Source organism: Cucumis melo, chromosome 8, assembly GCF_025177605.1.
Source record: "Cucumis melo cultivar AY chromosome 8, USDA_Cmelo_AY_1.0, whole genome shotgun sequence".
Classification (NCBI taxonomy): Eukaryota; Viridiplantae; Streptophyta; class Magnoliopsida; order Cucurbitales; family Cucurbitaceae; genus Cucumis; species Cucumis melo.
Genome location: NC_066864.1, coordinates 30024348 through 30040301, shown reverse-complemented (window position 1 = coordinate 30040301; position 15954 = coordinate 30024348). Strand labels below are relative to the sequence as shown.

Genomic DNA, 15954 nt, shown 5'->3' with positions numbered 1-15954 from the left:
ATAATAAATAGTTGCCATCAATACCACAAGACTCCTAAAACTCTTTCCAATGTCTTTGTCAAACACAAAGTAGAATATTTTTCTGCATTCATTTGCCACTTCATGGAAAAGAGCGGCGAGCAAACATTTAGAAGAAAGACAACATCCAGTGCATTGTTTGGGTGTCAAGGGGAGGTTGTACTTTTGGATGCTATTCACAATTAGCATTAAATTTTGTAGCAAGTAGAAAATGTTTGCATACGCATTAAATTCTATAACTTTGCCATTGGTACCTGAATAATCATTTCCTTCAGAAGTTTCCAGAGGACATCTTTATCAAAATTCGATGAAAATGTCAAAATTGGACGGGAACCTTCCGATAGTTCCCTATAAGCTTCAATTCTTCCATTGCACTGAAAGCAAAAAAAATGGAGAAGTAAGAAAACTTGGATTAAGATACTTGGCTGCCGGTCCTCCATCAGTACTAAAATCATTGAACTGAAAGAACAAAAATGCAATCAAGATAAAAAAAAAAAAAGTTCATCATCCCAAGCAGATTGAGATAGGAACAAACATAGAGTCTTTTAGTTTTCTTATGCAAAATGCCAATTAAATCTAAAGCATGCAAGTAAGTGATAATAGAGATCAAGATCGAAGAAGAGAGGAGCTACCAAAATGAGAATCGAATCAACCTAGTAAGAAAAAGCCCATGCTACCATGTTCTCTGGAAAGAGTAAAATAGCCATTGCAACCATTCTATCATAATATTTTCCATCATAACATTACCCAGCAATGAAGAAAATCTTGCTCTTATTTACATTCCAATTGGACTAAATTTGATAGAACATTCAACACTTATTCTAGAAAAAGAAACAATTACATCATAATATTGTTTAGCTACGATGCTGTAAACCTTTCCTGATATTCAATACATAAAAAAGGTTTTGGATTCATATACTACCAAAGTTATTGCCTTAATAACCAGGATGTCGAAGTTGAAAGATCCAATTCCTTGAACTATAATCATGGCCTATCCTCAATAATTTTAAAGATGCTTTGTCAACCCACGCAAGTGTATAAATAATAACTACGGGTGTATTGGAAAGATATAACACTTTTCCTTAGATGAATGACTCATGAGAGTGTAGAAAAACATATTACGAATTCAAGTGAAATGAAACATAACCTAACATACCTCATTGCACCTATTCTTAGAAAAAGAACAACCCTTTGCCATTGAAATTCTTTCTTTTTGTTTAGGACCACCTGCAAAGAAAAATGAATGGTAAATGTTGAAACATCCATCTTCTAAGATTTTCTATAAAGAACAAGGATAACTTCAATAGGTTAACGGTCAACGGTCATACAGAACAAAACGTTTTCATTTTTGTTCACCCTTTTTACTTTCATCAAGCGACCGCTTCTCGTTTTATCCGGTAGCTTTTCGTTTTTGTCTGGTAGGACTGTTTGAAGGACGCTGGTCGACGGTCGGAAGCTTCAACGTTTTAGTTGTAAAAAAGAAAAAATATAGATATAGAAACTCAATATAATCTAAAAGCAAAAGAATCCCAATTCTACAACTTTAAGAAGGAAAGAAATTTGTTATTTCCAACAAAAAAAAATTCATACATGATTTAAGATCCAATAGCCAACCATAGTATGAAGTCGTACAAGTAAAAGCACATTTTGAAAATATTAAGCCCAACGACCAACAGAAATCATAGAGCAGTGGTTTGAAGACTTAAAATTCTAAAGTCTCACATGTTATTTAAAGAGTAGTTTAAAGACTAAAATGTAATCAAATTTAATGAAAATATGATTGACATTGAAATGCATAAAGAATTGATGGTAGAATAGAAATGAGATTATGAAGGCATAAAAAAGGTGAAAAACAGAATTAGTTTGTCATGACCCAAACCATCTCATTCCACCTTGGGCAAACAACCCCTAGTGTGCATCACTTATTACATTTTCTGAATCAACACAATGGACCCTCTCAAGAAGGTAAGAAAGTAGCCACTATTTATGAAAGGAAATATCATAAGAAAAGAAGAAATTATGGTAATTATTTGTTCCAATCCGGGAGGGGGTTACAAAAATAGTTACATACTTTTTTCAAATTCTACATTTAAAAGGGCATGAACGCATCCAAGCCTAGAAGAAGAAAAACCAGAGAAGAATAGTCCCAAACTCCCAATCTTTACCCATATGAATATTGATAAACATTTTCACAGGAGGGGAGGAATTGACAATAATAGTTATGCCAACAATTCCCATCTTCAGGTCCTCTTTCTAATTTGTTTTTTTTTTTTTTTTTTGCTCTTTTTCTTTTCTATCAGTACTATCTCCTTTCCATTTTGTTTCCTAATGGCTAAACCACATGAATGTAACAGAGAAAAGCTCCAGATATGGTAAAGCACATAACAATGGAGGTTAGAGAGAAAGTTTACCTTTCATTTGGAAGAGAAAGAGGGCGTACAACAGTGTGGCGTACAACAGAGAGCGGCAACGTCTGTGACGTACAGCAGGAGTGGAGGAGCGGCGGCTTATAGTGCAACGATCGGGGAGGAGGAGCGGCGGCTTACAGTTGCGGCGTGGATCGTCCTCGTTGTCGGCGGCGTGGGTCTTCGCGGAAGACTTGGGTTAGCGTGAGTTTTGGGATGGAATCAAATTGACCTAATAAAACGATATCGTGTAGCCAAATCTAAACGATCATGTAACTCAATTAATTAAACGATCGTGTTACAAATTAGTCAAATCTAAACGATTGTGTACCAAATTGCATTACCAAATATATTACGCGCATTGTTAACGGGGCATTTTTTGTATTTTACACGCTGGGCCTCTGGGCTTTTTCCATCTTCGAAATTGTTCTATACAGTGTAAATACTTTGCCGCTTTTTTATACTTTTGAAAAGACCCCTAAAATTAAACTAAACTGTTAATTAATTCTCCAATTAATTAATTTCTAAATTAAATATCTTATATTTAATTTAATCCAAAATTTAACATATTCAAATATAAATTTCTCTCATAACTTATAGTTTTAATGTGTATTATTTACACATTAACTTTTAACCTATAGTTTTTATGATAGAAATAAAACACGTGCAGCGGAAATATGATCCAAATTATACCTTAAAAGCATTAAAAAAACAAGAAATCCTAAATCGAAATAAGTCCAAAAATAGGGTTTTTTTAAGAAAACTTACGTTCGTAGCTCCAATCGATGCTCGAACCACCACTAGGGTTGACCTACTATCCTTCGAACTCAAAACCAGATTGTGTGACTCGTTGGATGAAGAAAATCGAGAGAGAGAAAGAAGATGAAATTATATGGAAAAGGGTTAGGTTTTTTAATTTTGAATTTAGAAAAAAGAAATGGAAAAATCCAACGGTCCAATTTTTTCTTCAACAAAGCCAACTTTTTCCAAAAGGCCTAAGAGCCAAATTTATAGAGAATTCCGATACAAGCTCATGGGCCAACAACACATAACCCACTAACCATTGTGGGCTTAATATCTTCATAGTGTGCTAACACCTAGTTCACTATAGCTAGTGAGATTATCCATTAAATGTTGGATTTTTTCACTAACTTTGGTCAAAGGGTAAAATTGTCATTTGGTCAAAGCCAAACTTTGACTTTTCAAACAAAAAAGTCAACATTTTGACTTTTGTTGACTTCTTACAATTTTATCCATCTTAACTAATTTTGACCTTCTGAGCATGAATCCGCATTCATTTTCTCAAGATTCAAATCACATTTGAATATATTACCGGTCAAAGTTTGACTTTTCAAAGTAAAAAAGTCTAACATTTTGGCTTTTCACGACTTTGACTATTTCCATTATTTTCGAACTTCCAAGTATGAATCCACATTCATATTTTTAATGTTTAAATCCCATTTAAACATAAAACTTTATCTCTAATTTGAAATCCAATGACTATATCACATATACTTGTCGGTTTCTCTCTTCTGCCTAATTCGAACAATTCAACTCATTCCATCACATTGTTCTAAGTTTATTCTATATGAGCTAGCAGGGGGAACCTAATGAACCTATAGATCATGGGCTCCAATGATCTAAGATTAACTGGCTAAACTCTTTTGAACTAAGCTAATCAACATTCGTTAACTAACAAGTCATTCCACTAAAGTTCTGTAGTTGCACTCCCCTTACTATAGATATATTTGTGTCCATTTGATATAACCATGATCAATAAGTTAATTCTTCACAGGTTGTTCGTAACCTCAACTAGGTCAAAATACCAGTTTACCCCTAAGACTACATCTTACTCCTTAAGTCCCACTGATTTGCTATTGAATAATTAGTTTAAGGTTCAACCTACAAACCGAATCCTTCTCGAGACAATGAGAGGGTGGGACCCATTGTTCAAGACTTGGATTCAATCATTAAGGGAACAACCTATCTACTAACTCTAAAACGGGTAGAAGTGAATTCCATCTTGCACTAGAACAAATATAGGCTTTAATGTCGGTTGGGAAAAATGGAAAATGAACATTAATGTCGGTTTTGAAAACGCGGATGTTTAATGTCGGTTTTCCACCGACATTAAAGACTAAGCTTTAATGTCGGTTTTAAACCGACATTAAAGGTCCGCCATTTTGAAAACCGACATTAAAGGTCCATTTAATTTTTTTTAATAATTTTATTTTGTGAAAAAATAATAGTCTCTCTCTTACTTTACTCTTTCGACCCTCTCCTACTCGCGCAATCCCTTTTCTTCTCCAAATGAATTCGTCCATTTCTTCTTCGGCGACTTTTTCTTCTCCGATGCCCGTTCCTTCTCCGACTTTTTCTCATTGTTTTTCTCATCTTCTTTTCTTTTTCTGAATCCTTCCCATATTCATCCAAAGGCATGCTCATCCACTTTCTGTAGAGGTAAATTCGTATTTTACATTTTCCATTCTTCATCTTCGATTTTGATTTTCGATTTTCATTTGGGTTTCCTTCCTTTGAGTTTCTGTTTTCCCATTTCGTTCAATGGGAATGTTGCGGTTGATTGATTTGTTTTTTTATAATTTTATGAACTATTCATATCCAACTTTAGGGTTTAGGGTCGAATCACCATCGCTCTCTATTTTCTCTTCTTCTTCGATAGTTCCGTCACTCTCTTCTTATGGATTGTTGGTCCCTTTCTCTCCCTCTCGACGACGAGTTCAAGAAGCTCGTCAATCGTATGAACCCTCACAGGTTTCTTTTTCTCTTTAATCTTCGATTTTCATTATGGGTTTTGTTTACTCTGTTTCTTTTCTTAAATGGGTTTTGTTTTCCAGGGTTACCATTGATAATGATTCCATCAGAAAAGCTACTCCGATTAAGGTCTTTTTTTTCTACTTCAATTATTATTTATCCCTTCCATTCCTAACAGCGCTGAATTTCGCCGTAAACTCTCTGCAGTAATCAGCCCTTTCGTTGCATCAGCAAGCAGCCGAAAACCGCTGCAAAGCTCAGACACAAACACCTCGACGTCGAGCTTCTGTGCCATCACCGGCAACAAGTCTTCATACCCTTCATCCACTCTACTTGAGGTATTATGATTTTGATCCATTGCTTGATATTTTATTTGAAGTGCTTGTGCCTCACGTTGTAGATATGAACTTTATAAGATTTGTATTATGTTCTTCTATCATAGGCCGAATGGGGACCCCTTCGTCATGTGCGTGTGATCAAAGAGCGCAATTCTGGCATTTCACGGGGTTTTGCATTTATTGATTTTCCTTCAGTGGTACATATAAATTTTCAGACTCTGTATTGGTTAATTATATCATATTTTTGTGGTAGGCATGTATAAGTTATTATTGATGAAATAGGGAGCAGCACAGACAATGATGGACAAGATTGGTGATGATGGTTTAGTTGTAGATGGCAGGAAGCTTTTCTTTGAGTACAGGTTTGTTCATTTGTCTGCATAATTAAGATATATCACTCAATTTGATAGGTCTACCATTTCTCTAATTGTGTATAGGTTTCTTTTCTGTTTCTATTTTTTACTTGGAGTTTGAGAAAAGCTGGGATCATGAGAAATAGTCTCTGTATTTTATTCAATCAACAATACTTTTGTGCAAGTACGAGGCAATTCCATGGTTTAATTTTTCCTGCAAGCTTATTTTGGTTTTCATCTATTATGTACTACAGTAGTAAGCCAACGGGGGGTGCAGGAGGATCTTTTGCTGCAGAAAATACTACAAGATCAGGCCATTTTAGCAAGAACATGACAATGCCATCGGATTGGATGTGCACAATCTGTGGCTGTGTAAATTTTGCACGACGAACGTCTTGTTTTCAGGTTTTGACAACATTTTCTTCTATAATTCCTACTTTTGATAATTGGAATCTGTAGTTGTAGTTGTAGTCATAGGAATCATAGGATCTTTAGAGGGGTTGAAAGTTATGGAGATGAGCTTTGAGAGTTGGTTAGATTTAAGTCTTTTGTCTGGGTGTCCGTTGATTTTTGTAAGTACCAACTTGTCATTGTGCGAAACCTATTTTTTATTTTCTTGAGGCAACTTTCTCTATTTTTTATTTTCAAGTTTGCAGTCATAACCTTGGGAAGTAGTTGTAGACTATGTTTGTATGTGAAATCTTAAAGGTTTTCAAAAGGGCTTGCTCATGTTGATTACATGCTCAACCATTTTCTAGAGGTATGTTGTTTTTGTTGCAATACTTTTCTGACATTCATAATGCTCATACTTCTATTCTGTTAGTTTAGGTGACTCCTTTTCATGGCAATTATACTTCTGGTATTGTGCTGTACCATCTCATGTTTAATTTCTGATTTCTAATTATTGTTTGTACAAAGAAATATAATATATATTGATATATGCAGGCTATCGCTGTAGTGAAGCAAGCATTGGACGTTGACCCTACAAACTTAGAGATGCTTCATGCACTTGGTGTGAGTCATGCAAATGGTCAGTTGTTGCTTCCTTATCTAATTACATGTAACAACCAACAGGATGCCATATTTATTATTTATTCACAAAGTTCATTGTTGTTTCTAGTTTGTTGCCATATTTTTCAGTCAGGTTATGGCAAGGAGGAAATACCGCTGGCCCTGGTGTGGTGTTTTTCTTTTGAAGATTAAAAAAAAAAAATCTTTGTGATATGTGGTTTGCTTGCTTTGAACGACCTTTTTTTCTCTTAAATAAGTTGGTTTCTGTATTTTACATTTTTGTTTTGTTTGTGATATGGATACTTAGTTACGTAGGTTTCGGTTGCGAGACTTGCAATTATAACTAGGTCATAAAATTGTTACTTATCAATTCAACCATCTTGATGTCTTTTACAGGGAGATATCACTAAACAAATGACTGCAATAGAAGAAATGGTTGCAAGTGAGTACAATTAGCCAGACCCTTATCTTTGTGACAAGATCTTGAAGATGGTCATTTGTGAAGCGTTCTAGTTTGCTATTAGTTGCAATTTTAGTTATTGCTCTCTCAATATATTCTTTTTCTTTCTTTCTTTCTTTTTTTCCAAAGGACGATCAATGTATAATAATTAAGCTTCATAACTTCTTTGTATTTGGAGCCAAGTTGTATATAAATGTACACATTATTAAGATTTCATTTTGTATATGTACAAGTAAAAGATTTCATTTTTAACTATTTGGTGTCATACAAAATGGACAATAATGCAAGGATTTAATAAAAATAAATTTGAAAAAACGACATTAAAGACAGCTTTAATGTCGGTTAAAAAAAAATTAAAGACATCTTTAATGTCGGTTATCCACCGACATTAAAGATAAACCGACATTAAAGGCCTTCAATAACACCTTCAAAGATGTCGGTTTATAACCGACATTGAAGGCCTTTAATGTCGGTTTATAACCGACATTAAAGATGTCTTTAATGTCGGTTATAAACCGACATTGAAGCCCAACCGACATTAAAGCCCTTTAATAACGCTCGCAAAGATGTCGGTCGCCAAGTGACATTAAAGGCCTTTAATGTCGGTTTTAAACCGACATTAAAGGCCAAATTTCTTGTAGTGTTGCACCCTATGTCCTTAGCTATCCACCCGATCTTACCCTTGAAATGGGAGGCTTATTGGGCCAACGCTAATGAGCTGCCCTTACCTATGCAGATCTAAGGATAATCTCGTGTGAATAGGAGTTCATAGTTAGCTCAAGATTAAGATTAATTAAGTTACCTAGATCATCAATAATCGAGATAGTCAGTTTTTAACAATAAACAACGTTATAACGTAAAAGTGACTATTTCATGGTTCAGTCTTATGTAAACACTTTACATAGGATGCCTCCACTTTCATGTCTTAACATGAACGATTCAGGATCACCTCGTTTATACTAACTACAAAGTGGGTGACATTCATAGTTTCTCTGAATAAGGCGCCTAACCTTTATTCATATACTATAGGCTATTTAGGTTATATACTCGAACTTGATCCACGTTTCTGTCTCTACATAAAGTTCAAGTTTACTCAAAAAATAGTCTCGAGACCTTAGTTTATTGAATTTAAGATTATAGTATTCAGTTTCCCAACAACAACTTTATTAAATAGAATATGATTACAAACTACAAGTTTTAGGACATAAATTCCAACATTTTATATAAATCTAATTCACATTAAATTAATATTTGAACTTATTCAAATATTATATTCTATGATAAATTAATTTTGAATTATATCCAAAATTAAATTTATATAATAAAGTTTAATTAAAATATAAACATTATATTATAATGTATCACCATGTATTATATTAATTCCCAAAGTAAATATGAACATTTCAAATTACAACCAATATAAATAAATCTCATTACCCTTTACAAGCTAAAAAGAAGATTTAATGGACCTACAGATCAGAAGCTACAACAATATGAGATTAATTGACTAAACTCATTAACCACATTAATTAATATTCGTTAACTGTGTTTACACTCCACTAAAAACTCACAATTGAACTCTTCTCACTGTAGACATATTTCTGTGTCCACGGGTATAGACTAGAAACAGTAAATTAGTCATTCACTAGTGTTTGTAACACCAGCTGGGTCAAATTACCATTTTACCCCTAGGTTACATTTAGTCCTTAAATATCAGTGCTTCTCTAATGAACCTGTTAATAGTCTAACCACTAAACAGAAACTCCTTTTGTGCCATAGAGAGGGTACGGCCCTTTGTTCAAGTCCTGAAGGCACCATTTAAGGGAACACTCATCTACTTACCCTAAAGTCGGAAAAGAGTAAATTCTATCTTGTGTGATTACCCAACTCTTCACTCGGTCTTATCCTTAAAATGGTAAGCATATTGAGTCGGCAATTTGACCACTCTTGTCTATACAAATCAATGGATAATCCCTTGCGCATAGGAGTTCATAATACACTCAGGATTAAGCCTAAGTTACCTAGGTCATCCTAATGAAATAGAAACCTAACTAGTTAACGAAGTTACATTTAGTGGTTACTATTTTGTGGTCCGATCTTATGCAAACTCATTGCATAGGATACACCTACATGAGCACGTTGGATCATTGCATTTGTATCAAATACAAAGTGAGTTGTATTCACTGTGTTACCGGGATAAGATACCTAGCCTTATCCTTATATTATAGACTCTTTGAGCTATAACTCGAACATTGATCCTTGTATGTCTCTATATAATGTTTAAGACTCATCAAACAACTTAGGATGGTAGTTTATTGGATTTAGGTTATTAAGACAAAATCAATAATATAATCAATAACGCTTTATTGAAATTATAATAATAACACTTTATTAATAATGATCAACGAATTATATTTACTATCTATGAGTTTTAGGACATAAAACCCAACCAACTCTCATTTGGACTAAAACTCTAGTCTAGTGGTAGTCTATGGGATGTACATAATAATGTAATCCTTAAATATTGGAAATGGTAAAATGCACAAGTATATTACATAAAACGTATATATACAAATACAATAAACTAAAACATCCCCATACCCATTCACTACTACAAAAACAGACTCTCTTGATGGTTTTAGATTGTCAAGAATGATTATTTTTTACGGTTTTACAATCTTCGTTGAATCCAGTGTCAAGAAAGACAAAGTTCTTGATGGTTGGTAAAAACGTCAAGAATAGTGAACGTTGACAATTTATGACCATCAAGTATTAAATTTTTCATGACAGTTTAGAACCGTCAAAAGTATAAGTATTAATGAAAGTTTAGAACCATCAAGAATGTGAGTATGTATGATAGAAACCATCAAGAATACGAATTTTTATGACATTTTAAAACCGTTAAGAGTACACTTTTTCATAAAATTTATTAGCCATCAAGAAAGTAATTGTTTATGACATTTTGTAACTGCCAACAGTATGCTTTTTCATGACATTTAGGAACCCAAGAATATCGTTGTTTATGACATTTTAAAACCGTCAAGCAATTTCTATTTTTTAATTGTAATTTATTTATATTTTTGTTCCTGTATTATGCTCCTATTGGTCGTGTATAGTGGTCCAACAATTGTTCCATTTTAAATACATATAAACGACAATATTCATCAAATGACAACTCAAGATCATCTATTGATATCATTTCCAAAACTTTGCATCATATTCATATCATTTACAAAACCAATATAAACAATTCCATCAGATTTCCAAGAATTCAACTAAACATCATCTAATTAACTAACTTAGCCAAAAAGTATATCATCTCCATACATAAAGTTTCATAATGGCAACCCCCTACATATGAACAATTCACCTATCAACAATTCACCTAAACCCTAAACCACAACAAAGTCTCAAAAGTATATCAATCAATCCCCCCTCCATATGGACAATTCAAAAAATTTGCAATAAAAAAAAGTTTCCTGCTTCAGAATCACAAATAAGTCGTAGATCATATGTACGAACCCAAAAAATCAGCCAACTTAACCCGCACCTCATCTAACTCGACCTATGAGTATGGTTTTCGTGTATCTGTAAACATGCAAAATAAATGAATTAGTATTCAAGAAAATTATTATACCCACAAAAGAAATAATTTGGTATATAACATACCGAATCCGAGATTACAATGCTTCCGCCATTTACAATTTCTCTCATAAACTTCATAACATAGTATTCACACTCGGTGCTCCTGACTTGTAGTGGACACTATAAAAACAACAAATTAGAATAACAGACTAATCCTAATTGCTTGTAGTCTACAAAATACAAAGGATTAAAATATTTATACATGCTTTTACTGTTCGCCATAAAATTTGTTTCCTACTTTTGTTAATGTTCTTTTGCGAGTGAAATATCGGTATTGCTCTGTTTTGCCAAGATAGGATTGCACATATTTTAGAATATTATACATGCATTAGAATTAACAGTACTACATGATATAGAAGATTAACTTATGTGTTGGTTACATATCTTGTAGTTGCTTTGGATGTCGTCCTTAGCGAGTCAAGGTAAAACACTGTATCCTCATACACATTTATAGCAAGCAATGCCTAATGACCCCTAATTATACAAAAATGTAAGTACTATTTTATTGTCAATGCAACCGATAAACTAAATGAACTTATCCAGGATAAAAGAAGCAAGAACTACTTGGTTTGCTTTTGGCACCATCAATCTACTACACAAGTTTTGAATTCGAAATTCTTATGTGTTTCCATAAGAGATGAGGGACAGATCTACAAAGACATACTGCACATTTTCTTTCGAACCAAGAACAAATGAATACAAGTACCTACAAAATATATAAACTCGTAAATGAGATATATAAATTTAGATGCAAAGAAATGAAATTGACTTACATCATAGGCCACTAATGTAAACATTTTGACTTCGTTCATGTTACAAAGATTAATGATATCCTCTCGAAGCATAGAACTCTTTTGACTAGTACAAAAAATGTCAGCGGGTAGTGGAAAAGTGATGCTAGAATCTTTCTCCATTACCTTCTTAGCATATCTGAGAATCGACTTCAACGCTAATGGCAAAGTTCATGTTGATTCACATACAACTTCTCTTTCTGTAGCCATTTTTATTAAGCTCCTCTCCTAATTCAAGAACATCCACATTCAGTAAGACATACATATTAGACATTCCAGTTTAATAGTAGATTAAGTACCTTGAAGACGTCAAACTCTGGTTAATTCATCGGTACCACCTCCTTCCCTTTCTTTTCATTCTCTTTTGGTTTGTCCACCGATTCCACTTCTACTCTCTTACTCTTCTCTTCAATCCCCTCTAACATTATTGGCCTTGAACAACTCCCGTGTGTAGACAATGGTGTAGACAAGTTTGAGCGAATTTGTGCCTCTAATTCACTAACTCACCTTCAGAGTTCTTCATTCTCAAGTAGAATGTTTGCCTCATCATTTGATGTTTTCTTAACTGAATGGAAGTACGTTGTCGGAGCAATGTATCCACCAACCCCACGCATACAACCATTGTGCTCTTTTGTACCTAGTGCTTGGGTTAACACATCATTCGAATAGTGTCTATTCACAGACGATGAATCTATATTCATTGATATCTCATCCTAAAAAGACAGCAAAATTAATGTAAGTTATAGAAATGCTTATGTAATGGGTAACTGAAATGTGTAATCTACAAGTAATGACTTACTATGGACGACTTGCTGAATGTCGTTGTTGTCGTACTGTCCTTGTTTGTTAACTCAAGCTTTCTTCTACATTTTAGCTCGATCAAGATCAACTTCATTTGAATCCTCCTTCTACATTCGAAAACATGGAGTTCAAGTGACAAACATATTAGCTTGTATTCCATTTTGGCTATATTACTATTGCTTATAGAAAAAGAATAAAACAAAAAGTAAAAAAAAAATGCAAACAGTAACAACAACTTGCTAAACTACAGCCCTTCTATGGAGACATAGTATGTTCATAACCATTAAACAATAACCATTAAAAAATGCAAATAATGCAGAATGTGAACTAAACAGATTGTTTCTTACAACACTACGATCAAGATTAATACAACATCATATGAACTAAACAATTTCAATTAAAATGCACCCTGAAATCCAACTAAAGAGAACTCAAGAATAGAAGAGGTATGGTGGCGGAAGAACTCGATACAATGAGAGAGAGAGAGCAAAATATGGTGGCTGCAAAGTCGTTTGAAATCAAATGGATCAAGCGGTTGAGGATTCCCCCTTTTCGAATCTCTCATTTTTCCTGTCTTTACGGCCAATCCCTTAAGATATTGGACTCTTTTTTTCTCCCCCTAAATAAAAACTTTACTCTCCTTCCCCTCTTTTGTATTGTTCTTTCAATAAATAAAAATCCTAACTTGTTCTTCTTCTTCTTTACAGAACTTTCTTTCAGGTTCTTCTTCTTCTTTTTCTTCTTACATTGGTTACATTTGTAGTGAGATTAGTTGTTTAGTTTAAAACAACCCCATTACTGTTTTTTAGTTTCCAAAGGTGAAAAATAGTAACGTTAATATATAAGATAATAGCAACGTTATAGGGTGCACAATCAAAGTTAATGTAAGCATTGACATAAGGTTTCTTCTATGAAAGCATACCGCTAAACAAGGAACAAATATATTTAGGTTACAGGCTTACAACTTATATTTTAACCCCTACGATATTGTTCTCTTCTTTTTCATAGCTTTCTTCCCTTTCTACGTTTAATCAGCCTTGGCAATGGTGAAACAGTCATTTGACCTTTACTCTTTTTGGCTTGGATAATTCTTCACACTCAGAATGGCAATTTGATCATATTTTTTAGAAACCAGCCATGTATATCTATATAAAATCCACTCAAGTTTAGTATATCCTCCAAGTAACAGTCTAATTAATCAAAACAAACCAAATAGAACTCTAAAACTAGTACAGAATGTGAAGGGAGAAGTAAAAAAGTCATTAGCTCATTGTACTTTAAAATCTAAAGTCATTATAATAATTGCCAATATGTTAAATTGTTTTTCTACTAAATTCGTACAAGAAAATTAATTAACAAAGTAAGAAAATGCAACTTCAAAGAAAAAGTTGAATTTTCTCTAGAATATAAAATACCAATGCTTGACATGTATGAGATAGAGAATGAAATTGTAGAACACTAAAGTATGAAAGCTTCATGTTTGAAGAATTGAGGGACTTGAGGGAGGTAGACATTTGTGAAAGTGTATGTTAAGGAGCTTTTGGAATATGGATTTATTAAAACACTACTTTATACTAGGATTTAATTAAGTTCATCGTTTTACTACTTTCTTTTAAGGATTTTGGATGTTAGGTTTTGAATTCTTAGAGCTGCTTTGTTTTGTTTGAATTTTAGCTACAAACATTACCATATGAACCATATAAAAGTGCAGAACTCATATACATAAAGTGCAGAATTTCTACAGTGGCAGAACTAAAGTGCAGAACATAAACATATACATAAACACATGTACTAAAGTGCAGAACTCATATCAACTTCATAATCATAAATATCTAAACATTTTCAGCACAACAGCAAGCGTCCTTAAACATCTAAACACCTAAACATACTGCATAAATATAAACATAAACATCTAAACATCTAAACATCTAAACATCTAAACATACTGCATAAACATCTTTAATAATATGCATAAAAATCCATAAAAATTCTCTTACCATTTTCTCCTTAAGATTGGCATACCCTTTACTTAAGATTCTATGATTGTATTTGTTCTTCGATCATCTATCTTGTTGCAATTGTCTTTTTTCCTATATCCAAATGTATTTGTTAATGAGAAAGTAGCAAATATTCTTCCGAATGATTTTGATGTATAAAAGTTATTCATACTTGAAAGGTCTCGGATAACCTTGACCTTATAAACTCTTTCCAATGATTTTGCTCAATGAAGGAATACATTTCAGGTGGAACTTGAAGCAGTTGTGGTTCATCTTTATGCTGCATGATGTATTTTGTTGTTAGACAATTCTTAAACTGACGAAACGAAATACCTATAGATTGGAGAACGTTTTTCCTAGATCTTGGATCAATGACGAATGCAGCCTAAATAATTAAAAGTACTTAGCCAAGTGTTCGTACAGCAAGAACATTATCAATATAAGCACATTAAAATTATATATACCTCAACTGTAGTTAATATCTTATCTTTCAGTTATGCAGGCACACTTTTCCAAGACATATATGTGATAGGGACATGATAATGTTTTGCAACCCCTATGAAAGACTTTAACTTGGCTCCATTCTCACTAATAGGTGCTCCGTCTTCATTGTACCTCACCACCTTCTTGTCTCCCAAACTTCTAATGCGAGTTACATCAAACATAATAGGAGGTCCTTGTCGTCGCTTCAACTCTTTTAGGGTTTCATTTCTAGTACCAATCTTTTTAGCTGTTGCATTCAACTCACCAACACCAAGTTCTTCATTAAAATCGTCTATATAATATTATGCGAAGGTTGTCAATCAAAATGAAGAAACAATTAGCATGATATACAAGTTTTAAACAATAAATAATGAAATGAGATAAAAGAACACAATAAACTTATGGTCTAGTTGTCTGAAATTTTGAAAACGCACCATTATAATGTTATGTAAGTATCCATGTGCCTTCATAATCTGATCTTACGTACGTTGAGATATTGTCATACAAGTCATTGTTTAAATCGACATCTGGCATATCATTGGGTATTCCTTCACATTGTAGTATTATATCACCAAGTTCTTCGTCATTATATCTATCTTCAAAGTCTCTTTATGGTGGAGTGAGTACAACTGACCATCTAACATCACTTGGATCCTCAACATAAAACACTTGCTTTGCTTGGCTTGCTAGTATAAAGGAGTCTGACTTGTGTCCTAATCTATTTAAATCAACTAAAACATAACCAAGTTCATCAATCCGAATACCACCACTATTCTGAACCCAATCACATTTAAACACAGGAACATTAAACGTATTATAATTGAGTTCCCATATCTTTTGTATTACTCCATAGAATGACAAATCTCCAATGACGGGTTTT

General features: G+C 33.4%; 1 long non-coding RNA gene across 6 annotated transcripts; it reads left to right on the top strand.

Moving 5' to 3' along the window:
* Positions 1 to 4449: 4449 nt before the first annotated feature.
* Positions 4450 to 7609, top strand: LOC127150651 (uncharacterized). Of its 6 annotated transcripts, none has more exons than XR_007823250.1 (10): positions 4648 to 4883; positions 5053 to 5195; positions 5279 to 5324; positions 5403 to 5533; positions 5638 to 5730; positions 5816 to 5895; positions 6141 to 6291; positions 6715 to 6745; positions 6832 to 6916; positions 7294 to 7609. It is a non-coding gene; the product is annotated as an uncharacterized LOC127150651 (long non-coding RNA). The 6 variants fall into 6 exon arrangements; XR_007823254.1 differs by having other exon boundaries at positions 6710 to 6745; XR_007823255.1 differs by lacking the exon at positions 6715 to 6745 and having other exon boundaries at positions 4450 to 4883.
* The last annotated feature ends 8345 nt before the right edge of the window (positions 7610 to 15954 follow it).